The sequence below is a fragment of the Sturnira hondurensis genome, unplaced genomic scaffold (assembly GCF_014824575.4).
Source record: "Sturnira hondurensis isolate 20B ecotype Veracruz unplaced genomic scaffold, ASM1482457v3 Scaffold0007865, whole genome shotgun sequence".
In the NCBI taxonomy this organism is placed as follows: Eukaryota; Metazoa; Chordata; class Mammalia; order Chiroptera; family Phyllostomidae; genus Sturnira; species Sturnira hondurensis.
In genome coordinates, this window is record NW_028080496.1 from 2,668,034 (window position 1) to 2,687,045 (window position 19,012).

At 52.1% G+C, this 19,012-nt stretch overlaps 2 long non-coding RNA genes across 3 annotated transcripts; both read right to left on the reverse strand.

The window, feature by feature from the left end:
- Window positions 1–9,301: 9,301 nt before the first annotated feature.
- On the reverse strand, window positions 9,302–12,287 carry LOC118991925 (uncharacterized). 2 transcript variants are annotated; one of them, XR_005067504.1, is made up of 3 exons: window positions 12,200–12,287; window positions 11,676–11,779; window positions 9,302–9,548 (listed from the first exon to the last, which is right to left on the reverse strand). It is a non-coding gene; the product is annotated as an uncharacterized LOC118991925 (long non-coding RNA). The 2 variants fall into 2 exon arrangements; XR_005067503.1 differs by having other exon boundaries at window positions 11,672–11,779.
- Window positions 12,288–16,048: 3,761 nt separating this feature from the next.
- LOC118991926 (uncharacterized) lies at window positions 16,049–18,510 on the reverse strand. The gene is made up of 2 exons (XR_005067505.1): window positions 18,236–18,510; window positions 16,049–16,326 (listed from the first exon to the last, which is right to left on the reverse strand). It is a non-coding gene; the product is annotated as an uncharacterized LOC118991926 (long non-coding RNA).
- Window positions 18,511–19,012: the final 502 nt, after the last annotated feature.

The window sequence follows — 19,012 nt, forward strand, 5'->3', positions numbered from 1 at the left end:
GGTTGGCGCTTCATCTGTTCTCCGGAGATCATATCTGCAGGGTTTCGGGGGCTTGCGGTGTGCTGCAACTTCTGGCTAACATGTTGGGGCAGGTTGACCAGCAAATAGCCAGTGCCCTTCCACCACCAGAGCCCACTGGGGCTCCACGGAAAACGGGAGAAGAGAGTGCTTCCCACTGGAGACACGGGAGGCGATGGCTATGGTGAGAACTGGCCCAGAGGAGGCGAGATGAGTCCGGCTGCAAACAGGGACGGGGAGCCGCTCATCAGTCGGAGCCACAGGTGGTAGAGGTTTTGGTGCCTGGGAAGGCGGTGCTCTGGTTAATTCCTGGTAGGAAGAAACACGGTAGTGGGTAAGGGATGGAATTTGGTCGAAGTGCTCCGGCCAGAGTTCCAGGAGGTCAGTGGCACTTTCAGGCTCACCCGGGTGTAGCACCCAGGGGTCCGCGCTTCGTCTGTTCTCGGGAGGGAGATCGTATCTGCAGGTTAATGGGGGGATGTAGTGTGGCCACTGCTAACAATTCTGGCTTAGGGGTGGGGGTGCGCCAGGACTGGTTGACCAGCAAACAGATTGGTGCCCCCTCTGCTTGTGGGACCCCACTGAGGCTTCACAGGAAGCGGGAGAAGACACTGCTTCCCACCCAGATGCCCGAGGAGCCTGGATCTGGAGCTGGGAAACAGCCCTGGGCTGAGACGGGCTGGGCTATGGAAAGGTGAGGATGTGCTCCTTAGATCTTTAATTTTCCAAGGCTCTCCCCTGAGGGTCTGGTTTGTGAGTTGGAGCAACGGCTGGTAGAGAGGTTTAGGTCCCTGGTGTGAGGTGTGTTTGTCAGATTTCACTTCCTCAGTCCAGTGGATCCCGGTAGTGGGTAAGGGATGGAATTTGGCTGCAGTGCCTGGGCGAGAGTTCCAGGAAGCTGGCAGCGCCCAGGTGTTCACTCCCTCATCTATTCTTTGGAGATTGTATCTGCAGGGTTTTGGGGGCTTGCGGTGTGCTGCAACTTTTGGCTAATGTGTTGGGGCCAGTTGACCAGCAAACAGCCAGTGCCCTTCCACTGCGGGATCCCACTGGGGCTCCACGGAAAACGGGAGAAGAGAGTGCTCCCCACCCAGACACCCGAGGAGCCTGGATCTGGATCCGGAAGCAGGAAACGTCCCTGGGCTGGGCCATGGAAAGGTAAGGACCTACCTGCTCCTTAGATTTTTCTCTAAAATTTCGAAGCTCTCCCCCAACCATCAGGTTTGAGTTGGAGCAACAGCTGGTAGAGAGGTTTAGGTCCCTGGTGTGAGGCGTGTTTGGATTTCACTTTCTCAGTCCAGTGGATTACGGTAGTGGGTAAGGGATGGCATTTGGCTGTAGTGCCCGGGCGAGAGTTCCAGGAGGTCGGCGATGCTTTCAGGCTCACCCCGGTAGTGTCCAGGGGCCGCGCTTCTGTTCTCTGGAGGTTGTATCTGCATGGTTTCAGGGCTCTCGGTGCGCTGCAACTTCTGGCTAACGTGTTGGGGCCTGTTGACCAGCAAACAGCTGGTGCCCTTCCACCACCAGAGCCCACTGGGGTTCCACGGAAAATGGGAGAAGAGAGTGCTTCCCACCAGGACGCAAAAGTCTTCCACTCCGGAGGTGAGAACTGGCCCCAGGGTAGGGGAGACGGCTTGGCTGCAGACAGGCAGGGGGGAGCCGCTCACCAGGTTGAGCTTTTCTAAAATCTTCCGGCGCTCCCTCCTGATGGGGGGTGGGAGCTATGGGTGGTAGAGGTTTTTGGTGCCTGGGAAGGCAGTGCTTCTTGGGTTAGTTCCTGGTCCGAAGAAACACGGTAGTGGGTAAGGGATGGAATCTGGTCAGTGCATGGGCGAGAGTTCCAGGAGGTCGGCAGCGCTTTCAGGCTCACCCTGGTAGCGCCCAGGTGTCCACCCTTCATCTAGTCTCTGGAGGTTGTATCTGCGTGGTTTCAGGGGCTTGCGGTGCGCTGCAACTTCTGGCTAATGTGTTGGGGCCGGTTGATCAGCAAACAGCTGGTGCCCTTCCACCACCAGAGCCCACTGGGCTCCATGGAAAACGGGAGAAGAGAGTGCTTCGCACCAGGACGCAAGAGGCTTCCGCTCTGGAGGTGAGAACTGGCCTGGAGGAGGTGCAGACACGCAGGGGCAGATGCTCACCGGTCAGAGCCACGGGTGGTAGAAAGGTTTTGGTGCCTGGTAGGGAGGTGTTCTCTGGTTAATTCCTGGTAGGAAGGAACACGGTTAGTGGGTAAGGGCTAGAATTTGCTCGCACTGCCTGGGCAAGAGTTCCAGGAGGTCGGCAGTGCTTTCAGGCGCACCCCAGTAGCTTCATCTGTTCTCCAGAGATTGTATCTGCTGTTTTGGAGGGTTGTGGTGTGCTGCAACCTCTGGCTAATGTGTTGGGGCTGGTTGATCAGCAAACAGGGTGGCTTTCCACCATGGGAGCCCACTGGGGCTCCAGGGGAAACATGAGAGAAGGCAGTGCTTCCCACCGGGATGTGGGAGGCTTCCGTTCCGGAGGTGAGAATTGGCTGGGAGCAGGGCACATGGGCTTGGCTGCAGATTTGCAGGGGGAGTGACTCTCACCAGGTTGAGTTTCTCTAAAATTTTGGGGGCTCCCTGCTGATGATTGGGGGCCAGTGGGCACCACGGGGTATGGAGGTTTTGTGACTGGTAAGGCGGTGCTCTTTGGTTAATTCCTGGTACAAAGGAAACACGGTAGTGCACAACGGATGGAATTTGGCTGCAGTGCCCGGGCGAGAGTTCCAGGAGCCTGGTGGCACTTTCAGGCTCACCCTGGTAGTGCCCAGGGATCTCCACTTTGTTCTCTGGAGATGGTATCTGCATGGTTCTGGGGGCATTTGGTGTGCTGCAACTTCTGGCTAACGTGTTGAGGCCGGTTGATCAGCAAACAGCCAGTGCCCTTCCTCCACCAGAGCCCACTGGGGCTCCGTGGGAAACGGGAGAAGAGAGTGCTTCCCACCGGGACAGGGGAGGCCTCCGCTCTGGAGGTGCGAACTGGCCCACGGGCAGGCGAGGTGGACTGGGCTGCAGACACACAGGGGGAGCTGCTCACCAGGTTGAGTTTTTCTAAAATCTTCTGGGGCTCCCTCCTGATGGTGGGGTTCAGTGGGAGCCACAGGTGGTAGAGAGGTTTGTTTCGGGGCATGAGAAGGTGATGCTCTTTGCTTCATTCCTGTTCCAAAGAAACAAGGCCCTTCTGCAGAAGCTCTCACCATCAGGGCCGCTGTGCCAACTCTTGTCCACCCCAGGACCTCGTTATGGTCTCGGGCCTCCAGTGCCTGAGAGGCAGGGGCTTTGGTGACCCCTCGTCGATGGTCTTAGTGTTTTGTGTCAGGAGGTCCTTTTCTGAGGGTTGTAAGCTAGCCTTTTATCTGAAAGGGGCTGCGAGACTCATGCAACCCTTCCCGGCTGCTCTCCTCATGTGGCCCTCACACACTCCTCAGATCGGCCCAGCCCGGGCAAGACCAGACACTCGGCTCGCTCTGCCCCTGGCTGGGCCTGTGTTCGTGACCAACTCTGCTCGTGGGGCCTGTGCTCATCTGTCAGGTCCGAGATGTGCTCTGACGTTGACTCTCTATGGACTCAGCAGCTGTGAGTGCAATCTTGCCATCCTGCGATGCGATTCTGTCCACCAGACATATGCGTTGGTTGTCTGAGGTGCTGTGTGGTGGGCGTTCTTACATCGTTTCTTTCTTTGGGAACACAGGACTTGGCCTCAGTGAACCGGGCAGAGCTCCAGGAGGCCGTGGGCACTAGCAGGATTGTCTGGTTCCTGTGGCTTTGGGAGGTCAGAAGGTGGCCCTCACCAAAAGTGCTCCTCAGTGGGACCCAGCTCACTGTGGAGGTAGGGGCTTGCACAGGCCTTGCAGGGGGGGCTCTGAGGTGGGACGGAACCTCACAAGCGTTCCGTCATTGGGGCACCTCCGGGGGAATTTGCTTCCATCTGGAGGCTTGAAGGGACTGCTCCTGCCTGTTCTATTGCCCCATCCATGGGGTCGACCAGATGGCCCTGGCAGCTCTGAGGCTAAGGCCATGGGGTGGTAGAGAGGATCAGTGACCAGGCCATGGTTCCAGGATGGCCGCATGGACTGTGACTCAGCCCCACCAACAGGCAAGGTTTTTTATTTAGTCAGAAATGAGTGGTTTGTATCACCAGATTAGTGGTCACCCACACAGTGGGTGGCTGAGAAAGGCTGCTCTGTGAACAGGCCTCCAGGTTTGACCATCACCAGACGCATGGCTCTTCCCCGGCTACAGACGTGCCAGACGGGCTCTGCTGGGGAACAGTCCCGTGTCCTCATCCTGGTGCTCTCAGGCTCCTGTGCTTGAAGGTGGTGATTGTGGTCCTGCCCAGAACCGCTACATGGGAAGGAGAGGATGGGACCCCACTGACTGGGCCCTTCTGTGCTGTTGAGTCTGCCCTTGAACCTGCTTGCTGTGCCCTGCCCAGAACCGCTATGTGGGAAGCAGCAGAAGGGGCCCTGCTGACTGGGCCCACCCTCAGCACCTCTTCTGTGCCCTGTGCAGGACCACTGCATGGGAAGCAGTGGAGTGGACCCTGCTGACTGGCATCTCCTGTGCTGTCAAGTCTGCCCTTGAACCTCTTCCCTGTGTGCTGCCCAGGACCACTGTGTGGGAAGGAGAGGATGGGACTCCGCTGACTGGGCCCTTCTGTGCTGTCAAGTCTGCCCTTGAACCTGCTTGCTGTGCCCTGCCCAGAACCGCTGTGTGGGAAGCAGTGGAGAGGACCCCGCTGACTTAGCCCTTCTGTGCTAAACAAGACAACAATGGGTGTCACATTGTAAAGACACTAGGAGCAGAGGCCTTCAGACTAATGACAGTGTGCCTGGGGAGTGTCACCTACAGATGGTCCCACACGTTCCACCTTGAGGAAAGGATTCATTGGGATCCTGTTCCTCTCTTCCTTGCAAGACGTTGACTGCCTGGCTCTGCCTCCCTGGTCTGGACCTCTGGGACTGGGGTTTGGGACCCCCTCTGTCTGGTGGTGTGTACAGATGCTGAGTGAAGAGCATTGTCCTGTGTCCCAGTGCATGTTCAAGGGGGGCACACTGGTCTCTGAGTCCTGACCACACCTGCTCTAGCCCTGGCTCCCCTTGCTGCCATCTCTGTCCAGTGCTGCTCTCTCCACACAGGCTCTTCCTGACCAGTTTGGTGTCAAGCCTGCAATAATGGTTGCTCTTCCGCGGCCTGTGGTGGGAGCCTCTTCGGAAAGAGCTCCGCTGCCCAGCCCTCTGGGGTGCTGGTGGCCACTGGGTTGTCACCCAGGTCCCTAAGGCTGAGTGGGGGCGGGGTGTCTCAGGCCACCACTGCAGTTTCTGATGAGTGGGTGGGCCCACTGGTTTGAGGGAGGCCCAGTCCCACCTCAGAGGTGATGGGTTGTGTGTTGCACCATCTGTGCTGTTGCCAGTGGTTGGTCTGGGACCACCAGGTCTTGGACAACAACATGCACCTCAAAGTCCCCTTTGGGGGGTTTTCTTAATGAAAATACAAGTTAGAAAAAGTTGAGTGCCTAGTGTGAAGGGGAACTGAGTGCTGTGTTAGGCTCCTCATGCTGAAGCCTCCCCAGTCCCTGCAGCTGAAGCTCTGGCTTCTGCATATGGGTCAGCCTGGGACGTGATGCCCCTGGTGAGAGGACATTTAATATCCAGTTGGCTTCCAGCCACTGGCATGGAAATGTGGGTGGGGCCAGGCCAAGCCTGCTCTTTGCCTCAGCCTGCTTTGTGCTCTTCCTTGTGTCCAGGGACTCACCCTGCAACCCCCTGCTGTGCAGGCAGCTCCCTTTCCTGTACCATCCTGTGTGCACAGGTTGGTGCGTGGGAGCATTTCTGGGGTTGAGTGAAACATGTGGCTTGTGTCCCGACAGGTGTCATTATGAAGCAGCCCACACGTTGGTGAGAGTGGATCCCATTGTGTCTTCTGGAGCTGAAGACCCTGCCAGTGGCCTCACCCCTGTGCCTTACTTTCATCTGTATGGGCCTCATGGATTGAAATTGGCCTCAGTGTGTGAGGGTCCAGGGGTGAAGTGCCCCAGATCTGACAGGGTGTCCCAGGAGACAAGCCAGTGGCTGATCAGCACAGGATGTCAGTGTATGGGGTGATTTGGGCTGGAAGCCAAGGGTGGAGGTACGCTGGTGCCCTGGGCTTCCCTGTGTTCACCTCTAGGGCTGGGGCTCACTTAGCCCCCACCCTGTATGAGCCCAAATCTCACTTCCTCCCCACACTGGGAGGCACTGCTCTATCCCGCTGTGTGTCTAGGCTGCAGGGGGCCTGCTCTGCTGTGACATGTGTCCCCCAAAGTGGTTTACAATGATTGGAACTTTGTGACCCAGGCTGTGGAGGATTACACAGTGTGCTCTGAGACTGGACAGGCTGTCTCTGGTCTTGGTGGTGGCTGTCAAACAGGTTGGCTGCTTGTTAGCAGATGGTAGCTCCCTCCATCTCCAGCCTTCCACTTGGGGAAGGACACCTGTCAAGTTAGATCCGGGCCAGACCAGTATTTCCTCAGCCTGACCTTGACAGTGACCCAGTTTCCAAGCACAGTTACATATGCTGAGGTTAACAGCTCTGCATCCCCTTTTGAGGGGCGGGGGGACATAGTTCAACCCTTAACATGCAGTTAAATAAAGCAAAGTCAGCCTAGCCCTCTTCCAGGTCTCTCTGGGGCCTGTGTGCCCAAGCAGCTGGCAGTGTAGGTTGGGGTACGTCAGGAGGCCCCTGCTGCAACCCTTGGCTGTGAAAGTTGTCTGCCGCCAGGTGTGACACGGTCCGAGAGGCTCTGGCTCTGCTTTCCCCTCCTTTTGAGGGTGTGGGGCACCTGTACCCAACAGTTCAGCCTGAGTCTGTGAACTAAGGCACGTGCCTGGCAGTATGTCAACCCTGGATGCCACTGTGTGCCAGCTGTGGCCGGTGCAGGTCAGTCACAACGAGCTGGGAAAAGAAGTGTAACTGAAATGTGACACTTCGGAAACAATGAAGAGCAGGGAGCTGAAATGTTGATAATAAGGCCCCTTTTTATAAATGCCTGACTTATGGAATCCACTCTTTGGAGAGGTTTCCTTAAATTTAGGGACGGATGCTTGCTTGAAAGTGCTTTTTTTGCAGTTTAAAAGTTTTTATTTCACAAAGTTTTCTGTACATGAAAATAAATACACAGGAAAAAACTTCACCCCATCACCTTGCCAGCCTTTGGTAATCCTTGCTGGTGTGGGCTCACCAATTACAAGGAATGCATCATTCAGTGCCACCTGTCACAGAGCCTGTCCTTGTCAATAAGGACTTGGAACATCTGAAAGGACTGTTACTTTCAGTTTGTTATCTAGTGCCCAGCTTACCTGGTGTAAAGACCAAGTCAGTGGTAAATGAAGTGACCTGCTGCCCCCCGTGGGCAATAGGCAATGCTGACTTCAACTCATAAAGAGGCAGCTGGAGGTTAAGAAAAGGGTTCCCCTTGCTTAGTGCCCAAGTGGACAGCGGCAGGGTTTCTTAGCCTCCTCCACCAGCTGTGGGGCCTCTCCGTCCAGGCCACCAGGAGCAGGCTCCACCTCCTCCCCCAGACGAAGGGCTGTGACCTCAGAGGACGCAGAGGGAATAATTTCCCTCAAACAGAGGTGCGTGTTTGTATGCAGTTTGCTCTGAATGTGAACACACTGCCCCTGGTCTGTGCCATGGTGACGTGGGGTGACAAGTTACCAGATTAGCCACTTTCCTCCATTGTGTGGTGACTTGTGGAATCCAGGGTAGGTCTCTTGGAATAACAGGAGCTGAGGCCACACCCTGAAAGTGGAATAGAAGTTAGGGAACACTCAAGCTGAAGTCAGCATCTGTGGGGTGGTGTGAGGTGAACAGAAGACCAGTAAATTCAGGAGTGAAGGGCTGGCCTTGCTCCTCTGTACACTCGAAGGGGGTGCTGCCTCAGCAGCACTGGGGAAGCTGAGGGCAGTACCAGGAGACCCCAGAATGAAAGTGACCCTAAAAATGAGATGCTATCTCTATACCCTTTGTTCCTTTTTGTGGGAGACTAGGGAGAAAATGGGGTGCAGAGCACCAGGGACAGCTGCCCTGGGTCACTGGGTGAAGAAGCCCTACTTACCTGTATGTGGCCACATTGGAATGTTTTGAGTTACAATACCATGTCCCCAGGCCTGAGCCCCTTAGTGTATCAGCAAAGGGTTTGAGGTGACTGGCCTTTTTGCTGAGCAGCCTGGTGCTGTGTGACAATCCGGGTTTTGAGGGTCGTGCCCTTCTTCTAGGCCCAGCACAACCTGCTGCCCATGCCAGGCCGTTGCGTCTACAGTAGCAAAGTGGGTGTGGCAGCAATAATTTGGGAGGAGAAGGAAAGAGAAGTTACCCTCCCAATCAGAGAGCAAAAGTCAACAGAGGTGAGGGTAGTTTCTTGAGAGGGTGGTGCAGTGTGAGAGTGACGAGCCTGAGCCCAGTGCTGTGGTGTGTTGAAAAGATAGCTCTATACTTGCTGTGTGGGGTGATTCTAAAAACATCCCCGAACCCGACTTGTGTGCCATGAAGACTGCTGCCCTAAGTGGTTGTGTTGATGGGGGGGCACACCAAAAAGGTGATGATTTGAGAGGGGGGAAAAATGGAGAGTAGAAGGGAGGTAGTATTAGAAGAAAGAAAGAGCAGCCCTGGTAGGTCGACCAGATGTCCCAGTAAATGACCTATTAGAGGAGCGAGCAGGGGTTGACCAGATTTCCCAGTAAAAGAAAAAGCAGAGGCCCCAGTAGGTCGACCAGATGTCCCTGTAAATGAGCATCCTGGAAGAGAGAGCAAGGCCTCTGCCCCCGGCCCTTCCTCACAGAGGTCTGTGTGACCTCCAGCAGCATGTAGAGACCAAACCCGTGCTTTGAAAGGATGAAAGAACCACAGGAAACATGCATTTTGGGTTAGCAGAAGAGAGGGTCAAAGTGTGGATGACCACACAAACAACAAAAGGGAAGTGGGAGGAGGGCACAGGACTGAGACAGGGACCAGCTCTGCTGCTACCTTAGGGGCTTCCTGTGAGGGGACAGAGGAGCCCAGAAGTAAACTTCTAGAAAAGAGTCTACACTTCTCAGGGGTGGTGTGTGACTTCTATGGCTGTCCCCAAACCACACCCTGTGCTTTTAGAAAGATCTTTCAAACGCCCACTGAACCCTTCAATCCACTGCAGAGTGGCCCCCATGAGGCCAGATCACGTGCACACACACACACAGACCTCTATTACGTGAGGTGCTGCTGTGAGGGAACCAGAATATCTACCCCAACAAGAAACTGCCCCGGGCAGCTCACCATTTTACTGGAGATGGTGCTGCAGACGAGCTGGTCCCAGGACCCACCCCAGTGTGTGCACACGGCTTTACTCACTCAGCCTCACACCGTTAGGGCCACCTACGCGAAGCGCTTCATGCCTGAGTGTCTCCTTATGCTTTTCCGCCTGTGCATTGAGTTCTTCCTGCATTTTCAGGTGAACAGCTGCTAAGGCCTCTGGTCATTTCACAGCATCATCAGGTTCTGCCATGAATGGAAGAAAAAAATTAAGTGCTAAAAAGCATTTGTATAAAATGGAAATTCTTGAGTCTATAGACTCATTAGAAACACATTAAAGCACAGACAGCAGATGGTGCAAAAACATGGTTCTACATGAAGAAGCCTACCCTTCCACATATAATTTGGCCGCTTACAGGGCAGACTGTACACAGCCAGAGTTCTTAGCAGTGGAAACCTGTCCCTCAGCAGCTCCAATTCAGGAAGTCTGGGGGAGGCTACCTGATGCTTTTCATGGAAGAGGATGACTCCCCTTCCAAACAATAACACTCCTCCATCCTGCCTCCCCATATTTTTTCATGTCCTGTTTGTTTTTAGTATGTCTTACAGACTGAACAGTACATTAGACATGTACTGTACATAAGAAAGATTGAAAGGGAATCATTTAGGGGTCTGGAACAAGTTATTCAATTGACATTATTTCTACTGGGGAAAAAAATGGAACTAAGGTTTCAACTCAATTTGTTCTAGAAGGCTGTTTGAGAAAAGACCTGTGTGAAAACTGAATGTCACAGGTGACTGGCTGATCATACTGGTGTCGGCATGAACAGGGTTGTCAGGCCGAGAAGCAAAAACCAAGACATTCGAGAACTGAGGTGTTTGACTGTAATTTTTCAAGGAAAAATTATATTTTATATATTTCACACCAGTACCTCCTGAACTACAGGTGATCAACACCCCCTTCAGGTAGTAGAGAAACAAGGCCATCGAACAGTCCCCATAAAAAAGAAAAGGGACCAAAATGTCATCATCGAAATAATGCAGGTGTGTTTGGGTGTGTGCGCGCTGGTGGTAGAGCTGGCTGGTGTGGCTCTGTGGATTGAGTGCTGGCCTGCAAACCAAAGGGTTGCTGGCTTGATTACCAGTCAGGGCACCTGCCTCGGTTGTGGACCAGTTCCCCTTTAGGGGGCGTTCAAAAGGCAACCACACACTGATGCTTCTCTCCCCCTCCCCTTCTCTTCTCTCTAAAAATAGATCTTTAAAAAACAAAGCTACACTTCCATTCAGTGCCATTTCTGTTGGCCCATTCTTTTAAAAACTACATTTGATGGATTTTATTCTATCTTGTTCTCACAAACTTGGGTAGCACAACGTACCACCTCTTGCTGCAGTTCTGTTCTGTAGTGCTTCCTAAAAACGATCCTCTTTGACGTGCCATCTCATCACCGCCACCTGCCACTTCATGAAATCCTGCATCTTATGCAAGATTTACAATTGTATTCTGAACTTTGTTGGTGGACATGCATGTAGCTCACAATCAAAAAGACTGAGCATGGCAGGACCAGAGGGTTTCGGGAGAGTGGAGAGAGGCACATTGGAATGAATGACTATTTTGTCAGGACACCTGCTTTCCTCCCCAAGCTCCGTAACCATGGTGACTCAGATGAGCACCATTTGTATTTAATTATGCCGCTATTCTCAAAACACCTAACATTTCTTTGGGATGTCCTCAGAAACTGTAGCTTCAAACTACAGTTTCTAAGTGGTGAAAAAGCTACCATTTCAGAGAAAATTATTTTTTAAAGATTTTATTTATTTATTTTTAGACAGAGGGTAAGGGAGGGAGAAAGAGGGAGAGAAACATCAATGCGTGGTTGCCTCTCAGGCACTCCCCACTGGGGACCTGGCCTGTAATCCAGGCATGTGCCCTGACTGGGAATTGACTTGGTGACCCTTTGGTCCACAGGCCGGTGCTGAAGCCACCATGCCACACCAGCCGGGGCTCAGAGAGAATGATTTTTAAATAACCAAGTATAATTTGAAGTCAGGTCTGATGAGTGAGTTGTGATAAATCAAAGTACAATGAATATGAAGAACTAAACCTCTGTTTCTCCTCACTCACAAACGTCTGAAACACAGCTCAGAGTTAGCAGGCAGACCCATGAGTGAAGTTTTCAATTTAACCCATCCTATGAATGAAAAACCCTCCAACAAGACACGCACCGCTAGGCAGGTTTCCCCCCTCAATTAAAATCTCTGACGTGAGAGAATCTGTTGCACGTTCACCAAAATCGATTTCAGAAGCGCACAAAGGTTTCCTTCCCATACTTCTTACTCCTAACAGCCCGGATTTGCAATCAGTCACTAACCCACAGTAGCCGGCTCGGTCCAGCTGCCTCTGCCCTTCTGAAAAATCAGGTTCAAAAGGATGCAGCTGAAGACGACGTATCAGCTTTGGGTGGCCAGCAGGGAGCCCACTGGGAAAAAAAAAAAGAAAGGAAACCGTTCGCAAGAAGCTAAAAAAATACTACTACCAGGGGTAAAGACAAGACTTCCTGCAACTCAGGAGGGCAGAGGCCTCTCAGACTCCGGGAACAGAGAGCAAGGAGTGGACTTCGGGGGGCTGGGGCGGGGTGTTTGTTACAAGTATGGGCAGGCTGGGAAATGAGGGCTGGAGACAAACACCAAAGGCCCAGCGATCCCACAAACCGCAGCCCAACAGCTGGCTTCCCAAAAAAGTAAATAAAAAGCCGGACGGCGCCGCCCAGGAAAATGCGACTCTAAGAGGGCCAAGGCCTCCACAGGCCTGGTCCCGAGCCGGAACCGGCGCCCCGCGGAGGAAGACGCACCGTACATAGCGGCGCCACCCCGCTTCCCCGCGGCCTGTGGCAACTCACCAGTGACGGGCAAGAAACGCAGCCCCTCCAACTGGAGAGGTGGGCGCGCGGCGATCAGGTCCCAGTCCAGTTCCAAGGCGGCCGGAGATCTACCTGGTTCCGCCCCCTCAGCCTCTGGTCCGCCCCCGCGTATACGTACTCGGGGCGTGGCCTTAGGCCACCTGACCAATCACAGACGAGTGCTCGGGGCCAGGGAGCCCGCTGAGTCCGGGACTGTCTGGAAACGCAGAGCGGTGCGTCCTGTCCTCCCCGGGGGCGCATCGCTGACCTACTTGTGGACCTAGCGAGAGTTTACTTTTGAACCCAAGCAGGGCAGTCTGCTCCTGCTGCCGGTGTTACCTTTTAGTCTAAGAAAGTCCCGTCGATCCTCATGGTTCTCCTCCCTTACAGCATCAAAACCTCTTGAGATGAATTACAGCAATGGCTCTAACACTCAATTTCACTGTCCCACAACACTCGCGGTTATTGGTGCCGTTGCCGCTGCCTGCAATGCCCTCCACCCATTTCCACTCTTCACCTGCCCCCCGCCCCCCCAGGCCTACCTTGTCTTATCCTGTCTGCAATTTGACTTGGGGGGGGGTTTGGAGTGAAAGGTTTTGAAGTGAACATACCTAGCAGTCTCAAAAGCTGACAGAAATTTTTAAAGAGAAAACCCTAGGCTCCCATGATACCAAACCTAGTTGTAATACCTGACCTAATTGCTGTGTCAATCTCTCCCAGAAACATAGGTAACTAGTCTGGAACTTTCCGGTCAGGCACCAGAAAAGCATCTGTCACATGTTGCATCCCCATCCTGGGAAGAAGAGGCAATCTGTATGATGAAAACTCTCTCCATTCCTTCCCCGCAAAGACGCTCNCTCTTCACCTGCCCCTCCCCCCGCCCCAGGCCTACCTTGTCCTATCCTGTCTGCAATTTGACTTGGAGGGGGTTTTTTGGAGTGAAAGGTTTTGAAGTGAACATACCTAGCAGTCTGGCAGAAAGCTGACAGAAATTTTTAAAGAGAAAACCCTAGGCTCCCATGATACCAAACCTAGTTGTAATACCTGCCCTAATTGCTGTGTCAATCTCTCCCAGAAACATAGGTAACTAGTCTGGAACTTTCTGGTCAGGCACCAGAAAAGCATCTGTCACATGTTGCATCCCCATCCCGGGAAGAAGAGGCAATCTGTATGATGAAAACTCTCTCCATTCCTTCCCCGCAAAGACGCTCCCCCATCTAATAATCCTTTCTTTTTTATTTTAAATTTGAGCCGAGCTGGCAACATATACCAGGGGAGCAAGATCTCAAATACTCCCCTTTCCTTTTTCAGTAGCTACCTTGCCCCGCCTTTCCTCCTCTAAAAACCTTCCACTTTTTAAAATAACCCCTCTGAGTGCCCTTCTAGTTGCTAGATAAGATGCTGCCTGATTCATGACTCACTTAATAGAGCAATTAGATCTTCACATTTATTAGGTTGAACTTTTTTACACCTCTTTAAAAATTTGTTATTTATTGATCTGAGAGAACTATTAATTCATTGTCTATGCACCCATTGGTTGAATTCTTTGTGCCCTCGTTGGTTGAACTATCAGGTGTGCCCTGACTGGGGAAACCCTGATTCTCAAATGTCTCCCACCTTTTTATTTTTATTTTTAGTAAAACAGCCTTTTTCCCACCCCCCATATTTTATTTAATTTTACAGCAAGGGGGAGGGAGAGAGTAAGAAAAACATCAGTGTTTCTTTTCTCTCGCACACCCTCGACTCGGGACCTGGCCTGCAACTCAGGCATATGCCCTGACTGGGAATCAAACCAGTGACCCTTTGGTTTGCAGGCTGGTGCTCAATCTACTGAACCACACCAGCCAGGGCTATGAACACTTTTTTTTTTTAAAATATTTTATTTATTTATCTTTCTAGGGGAAGGGAAGGAGAGAGGGAGAGAAACATCAATGTACGGTTGCCTTTCGTGCATCCCCTGCTGGGAGTTGGCCTGCGGGGAACTGGCCTGCAACCCAGGCATGTGCCCTGACTGGGAATCGAACTGCGATCGTCTGGTTCGCAGGCCTGTGCTCAATCCACTGAGCTACACCAGCCAGGGCTATGAACACTTTTTTAAAAAAGATTTTATTTATTTACTTTCAGAGAGGGAGAAAGAGAGGGACAGAAACATCAGTGTGTGGTTGCCTCTCACATGCCCCTTACTGGGGACCTGGCTGGCAACCTAAGCATGCACCCTGACAGGGAATTGAACGGCTGACCTTTTGGTCCACAGGACAATGCCCAACCCACTGAGCCACACCAATCAGGGCCACTGTCTCATTTTGAACAATTCCATTCTCAACGAGGTCATTCACGCAAAAAACGTCTGTGTGATCAGTCACGTGTCTCTCGGGTGATAATAGAACCAAGGTTCCACTGTACTGTGAACTGCAGTATGGTGCGTCTGTGTACGCGTGCATGTGCACACAGTATGACAGGATTATTCAACTCGGATTTCCTAGATTTCGAGTTATTAGAATGCAAGAATGATGGTCTCCCCTTTCAATCCCTCGCATATTGTTGTTCTGTGGTCCCCTTCTTTCTAACCTTTGTCCCTTCAATCAGGGCATGTTCTCCCCTAGCTTGCCAAAAACCACAGTTATTTCAGCAAACAATTGCTCACTATAGCTGCTCAGGTGTTATTTGCCGAAACAGGTCAAAGATAGTATCCAGAATTCCATCACTGACTGACCATGTTAAGACTGATTTACCCTGGCTGTTGTAGCTCCGTGGTTAGAGCACCAGCCTGTGAACCAAAGGGTTGCCAGTTCCGTTCCCCAGTCAGGGGACATGCCTGGTTGGCCCCCAGTAGGGGGCGCACAAGAGACAAGCACACATTGATGTTTTTCTCCCTCTCTTCCTTTCAAAATAAATCATCTTTAAAAATAAAATTAAAAAAAAAAAGACTGACTTGCCCCAGTTCATTACTTTACTACCATATGCTCACCACAGCCTCCAGGTGGGAGGAGTGTAGTTCCCCTTTGACTTGGGATACAGCCAGGTGTCTTGCTTCAGCCAATGGTGAGTAGGCAGAAGTAATCTTGCACCTTTGCCCAGTTAACCAGCTGGTCCACAGACCCGTGGGAAGAGCAGAGCCGGCTGTGTGAGCAAACAGTGGTTGCCAACTAAAACCCAAGTTCTGGGGTGGAGGCCCTCACCCCCACCACCGTTTTTAGAGGAGCATCAATGGGCTCTGACAGGGTGAGAATTGTGACAAAGCGTGGAGTTGTGAGGACATGTGCCCTGGCGGGCACATGGGGACGACAATGACTCCCACGTGACTTCTTGAACATTGGCACGTGCCACTCTGCAGTCCCTCAGCTGACAAGTGAAAGCTGTGTCCCCCTCCAGTTCTTCACATCAGTAATGCATTTGCATGATGTTTATGAAATAAAAACCTCCAAAGGATGCTGGTTCTGGTAAAGCCCTAAAGCCAGGCGGCCTGGAATGAAACTCGCTATTCTTCACACAGAAGAAAATGCTCCAGAGATGGCAGGTTCTCACAGTCACCGGCAGCCCGCACTCCCGAGTTTTATTAAGTTTTCACCAGGGGCCACGGCAGGCTTGCAGCTGCCTTCAAAGGGTGGAACGTGATTTCAAGTCCTTAACGGTTAAGGAGTAGTTACATGTATACAGTCAAAAAATTATTTCAGCCCTTTGAAGGCAACCGCGAGGTTGATGTGGCCCCTGGTAAAAGTGAGTCTGACACCCTCATCTAAGCGTTTCCTCAAGGACCAGGAAGCCTAGTTAGAGATGACACCCTTCTGCATTTCCCACTTAAAGGCGCCCACACACCTCCCCGCATGCCCAGCCCAAAAGACATGCAACTTGGCAGCACAGCGAGTGTCCTTTATTATTACTCTTTGTAGAAAACAGGCATCTGAATTTCCAATTGTATATTAAAAAATGACCAGCAGCAGCTTGCAGCATTTCAACGATGCTCAGAAACTCTCTGTCAACACAAACAAGGCTACTGTTCCACGTTCGAAATGCAGGGCTTGTCCCCGGCCAATGCCGCATGGCCTGTGGATACCCAGGCCTCGCTGCTCAGGACCCGTTTGTGACCGTGTCCCCTTCCATCTCCTCTTCGCCATCATCGGTGGGGCCTGGAGGAAAACACAAAGCCAGAGTCACGTCCGTGTCAGGGAACATGCTCTCTCAGCATGTGGGTGCCCGTTCTGTGAGGCTCCTGTGTGCCAGGCCTCATGCAAGGCACAGAAGCCCAACAGCGTCTCAGCCCTCTAGATGCTCACAGCCCAGCCACCATCAGGCTCTGGCAGGTACACTAAGGGACGGTCGGTTCCCAAAGGAAAAGATCGCACAGGTGTTGTACAGAAGTCAACCTCACTGCCCACCACCCCAACTCATTCATGCATCCATCACCCAGCCAGGCATACTCATCCTTCCTCGTCCGCCAGCGCCCCCTCTGCCACCCGGAGCTGTGCCCACACGGGCCTCTTTGCATTCAAGTGTGTGGGGCTGCCTTTTACCAGTGTGGACTCGAAAACCTTATGGGTGAACGGCTCATCCTTTCTTCCTTTAAAACCCACTGGTCCATCTCCTACCATTTGCCACGCATGAGCTTAGAGCCCTGGGAAGCCCTGGATCCCCGAGCTCTGCAGATGCTGCCGACCCACGTCATTGCACACAATAAAAAATCACATTTGGAAACATCGCCGATTTCCTCGGAAAAGTCTGCCAATGCTTCAAGGCTGTCATGGCTACAGTTGAGGGTAAAAGTTTTCTAGTGTTTAACTCGGCTTGAAAGTTTGAATTTTATCGCTGGTAACACATACCACACGCTGTCTTGCTTGAAGCAAGAGGCTCCTGTCGTGTTTGAGGAGACGCCTGCCTCTCAACTGAAGTTGCAGACAGCTTACCATAGGGCTTGTACACGTAGAACCTGTGTCATTTCACTAACCGATGTCACCCTGATACACTGAAAAAAAAAAAAAACCCAACCCCAACCAGCTGCAGACAAACATCCAACTTAGGTGGGGAGAAGTGCTTCACGCAACCCCCCCGGCTCTGTCACCCAGTGCATCTAAAAGATGCACACTCAAGGGTGATATTTAATAAAACGAGTGATTCTCATTGCTTCCTTAAGGACAGTCCTAAGCAAAACATCAGTGAATAACTCCTCGGTGCTGTTACAGCAAATTTCAACAGCACAACCCCCCAGGGGCCCAAAGACCACCGAGTGAGAACCGCTGGTCTGCTCAGTGCCTTCCTTATCTGCAGCCTCACTGCAAACACTATTTCCCCAGCTGCCGGTCTAGCCAGAGGCCCCCGATCAGCGCTCCCTGCCAGGTGGCTGGCCCGGCTGCAGCAAGCCCTGCAGCCTCTCCGCTTCGGGCAGCGTGGACGCGTTCGCGATGGCGTTCTGGGGACACACAGCAAACAAGGGCAGTCACTTTCACCTCAGTGTGCCGACCACCCCGACAACACCCACAGAAACGCACAGCACCTTTCTGCGTTGGAACATTAAACAGTTCTGTGTTGGGGGAAGAATTTGACTGGCATGTTGAGATCACGCAGAAAACCAAATCATTACGTTTCCAAAACTGATAAAGAAATGCAGACACTCCGATAGGAGAAAAAAAATCACCCTTTCATATGTCCTAAAATGCCAGCAAACTGAGTTACCTACTGGGATTATGTTACTGGATAATTTAGCAGGCATCATTGTACAATTATCAAGCAGGATCTTGGAGACAGTAAATCTCTCGAAGAAAAACTACGGTAAACATCAGCACAGTGTCCAAAGGTACCGACTGTTCAAAAGCACACGTCCCGGGGAAACCAGGGAGACCAGAGCTGCCTCCACTTCCCCGGCTCAGGTCAAAGCCTGGTCAAGTAACAACTTCAGGCTCATTTCTCCTTACACACAAATGCAGCTGGATTCTAACAATGGTGGGGGACATCGGTGGTGTTCAGAACGCGATGCATTGCGTATTTGCACGTCTTACACCCTCGGCAGTGCTCTTGGGCCGAGCTCTAATGCACCGTTACTACCTTGATCGCTTCCACGTCCCCGGGAACGGGCCACCTTTCTTTTTGTCAGTCGGCAAACCGGCACCTGGATTGAACCTTGGGAGGGGAGGGAAAGACGTAACTGTCAAACCCAGACTGATGGAATCTGCTTCTCTTCTACTTTCAAAAAGCCTTTGAAAGTAAAATTCAACCAGTGTAGTACCTTATCTTTGTTAGCAAACTGATACAAGCAACTGTCTCCTTCACAAAGCAGGGTGTGCGTAACAGGACGTTTAGACTGAATACTGAAACGTTTGCTCCGCTAACCTGGTTAAAACCTCATGTGAGGAGACTCTCGTTTGCAGCCCTTGTGGGCACTGTGTCTCTGGACACTCTGAGAGTTCGCCCCTGCGCAGGTTAAACTTGGCCAATAAAGTAACATCTTTGAAACCCTGAAAGTCTCTGACATTTGTTCTCGCGGTTGGTGGATGCAATATTTGGAGGCCCCAGCGAGATCGCCCTCTGCAGAGTTTCGGTTCGGAGACCAAACGGGCAGCTCGAGCTGAGAAACCTTTTCTTGATGCTGCCTTCCTGGGTGGAGTTTCTTCTTGTATACTGTGGCTTTCAGAGCAAAGAAGATGCTATTATTGTCTTCCACTAGAAATGAACCTTGAAAATGAATATTGGAGAGAGGGATTAACATCTTGAGGGATATAGAATCCACGCTATGTGGAAGAGTAAAGGAACTGTTTAATCCACTTCTTCCATAGGTGGAAACATAGGAGGCATAGGTGGAAACACTGTGCCTTCTCCCACAAC